This window comes from Arachis duranensis, chromosome 1 (genome assembly GCF_000817695.3).
Source record: "Arachis duranensis cultivar V14167 chromosome 1, aradu.V14167.gnm2.J7QH, whole genome shotgun sequence".
Classification (NCBI taxonomy): Eukaryota; Viridiplantae; Streptophyta; class Magnoliopsida; order Fabales; family Fabaceae; genus Arachis; species Arachis duranensis.
In genome coordinates, this window is record NC_029772.3 from 88,963,755 (window position 1) to 88,966,725 (window position 2,971).

Consider the following 2,971-nt stretch of genomic DNA (forward strand, 5'->3'; position numbering starts at 1 on the left):
GTTTCAGCCACGTCAGCCAGTTCCGTTAGGTGTATGAGAGGCAAATAGACGGAAGGACTAAATTGTCCTCCGTTTGTTAAAGTCAGGGACTTTTTTGTATTTAAATTTTGTCAGGGATGTATTTGTCAAAAGTTTGAAAAGTCAGGGACCTATCTGTCTTTTTCCCTTATATAAATTCAAAATTATTATTATTATTATTATTATTATTATTATTATTATTATTATTATTATTATTATTATTATTATTGAGTAATGATGATAATTCATGTGATAATGAATATTACCTATAAAACATCTAAAATTAAATAATATTCAACAGTAATTATGTGACAATTATAATTCAAAAATTACTGTATATGAAGTCAGGTGAATGATTATTATAATTGATATAATAATTACTATAATTGCTACATATTCTCAATCTTATCGGTTGTATTAATTTAACTATATCAATTATATTCAAACCATCCTCTTGTTAAATAAGCTTCATCATCCACTATTCATGCAATGCGGCAAGGTATAGAATTGCCACACCGAGAAATCAAACTAACCCTTATTCCTCTCAATGGCATTGCATGCATGCAAAAGAAAGTCGGTAATTTCTGAAAAAAAAATCACAATATGTTATAAAATTATTCTAATAATGAACAGCTTAAAATATGAAAAATTAAATATATTACCAATCATTAAAATTGTATATCCGAGTTTGTCACGAATTTAGCAAAACTGAACTTAAACTGAGGGAATTCAATCTCAGTATGTGCTCCACTTCGAAGATTTTCGGGCAGACGTAAAAAGCATGAAGGGAATGGAACTTGAACTTGCTCTATAAAATTCCGTGGATGCAATTCCTCAATCAAAAATCAAGCTCCTCCCAAGAAAGCTAACTTTAACCACATTCCATTAGATTGGTCATAATAGGTGAGTAGATCCAACCATCATTCGGTAAAGTAGATATTATTGCCCCTTCTTTGAACGCTTACATCCATGTAGTTGGAACTTGAATCAGTGAAGACAACTCGATAAGATATTTCATTGACAGGAATCCGAATCAGTGAAGACAACTCGATGAGGTATTTTATAGATGTGATGCATTGTAAACGATTGTGGTAAAAGACAATTGAATTGGAACATTAGACGATAAGAACAACTTAGAGTAACAACAATTAATAAATTATTAAAAGAATAATATAATAGAATGAGTATATGAAAAATATTATAAAAAATTATAAATTGTACCTTAAAAGGATCAACTTCAATAAAAAATGAAGAATACATTCTTATTCTATGAAGTAGTAAAAAAATACTAAATATAGAATTATGAGCTAACTCTCAAATTTAGATTGATGTACGATAGGAAAATACTATTTATAGACCTTAGTAAAACAAAAATAAATATGTAAATTAATTACTATTAAGGCAATTTGTTATTATGTACAGTAATTATGCATTATAATTGATAAGTAGTTTAATAGTGTATTAAATATTGATTTGATATAATTATAATGAAGATATGTTCTTAAATTAGTATAATTATATATTATTCATTAAATATTAAATATAATATAATAATATAATTATAATAAATAATTTAGAATAGATGAAAAATTTTATTCGTTTTGGAGGGAAAACGGACTCACGAGAGAGTGACACGTCACCCTTATTAGCTGGGAGAAAATCCAGTTTTAGTATATTAAGTAAATAATAATTTTATTAGGATAAATATCAAATTCTATTCCTAATATAAAAATATAAAATTTAATTCCTTCTATTTTTATTTTACCACTATAAAAGACCATGTATGCTAGAAGAAAATATCATTCGTTTATTAATTACTCTTTTATTTGATAGCTTTTACAACAATTATTTTTCTTCCTATGAGGCGTCGTTGCAAGAAGACAACTATCATGGACACGAACTACCACACTCTTTAACTTTCGTGCTCATCATTCGGAGCTCTATAAAATATGTTATCGAAGTATTTATAGACCATGGTGTTATCATGTATGCATAAATAAAAAATGTTTTGTATTTAAGTGTAAGTTATTTACCTGTTTGTGATATATTGTAGTGTGAAATTACTTTCAATATGTGTTGTGTAATGATTTTATGTTCTAATTTAAGCTTTTACTTTAGAACTGTATTATAATTTTATCTCATCATTTTTTCTTAGATATCAAGTTGACATATTTTTATTTATTATTATTATTATTGAAACGGATGTGATATGAAATGTACAAAAAAAACTCACATTCAATTTATTTTATTGTAGTCTTCTATCTATTCTATTTATTTTTATTTCCTTCTTATTCATTTTATTTTCTTTTTAAATGTTATATAATTTATTATAATTTATACCAATCTATCTATCTACTTAATATACTAAAATTGGGTTTTTTCCCAACTTATGATGGAGATGTGTCATTTTTTCGTGAATCTATTTTCTCCCAACTAATGAAAGTGATGTGTCACTTTCTCATGAACCAATTTTTCTTCCAAAATAATTGTACTATTTCTCTATTTTAAATTTATTTTTAAAAATTATCTTTAATTGATATAATTATATTGTAATTAGTATGTAATGAATGATACATAATTATACTAATTTAAGATAATCTCTTTATCATAATTATACTAATCTCTTTTAAAATTATTTTAGAAAATTATCTTAATTATAATTATATAACAATATTATACTTAGCATTTAATGAATAATTTATAATTATACTAATTTAGAAAAATATCTCTATTATAATTATATAAAATCAATAATTAATGCATTATTAACCTAATTATCAATCAAAAATATTTTTAACTATTTTAATTATATTGATTTTAATTATATTAATATAATTCTATTTTTTATTCATTATCCTAAAATTTTATTAGTGACAAGTTATTATTTTAATGGTGACCTATATATTAATAATAATAATAATAATAATAAGATAGAAAATAATATTTTAGGAAA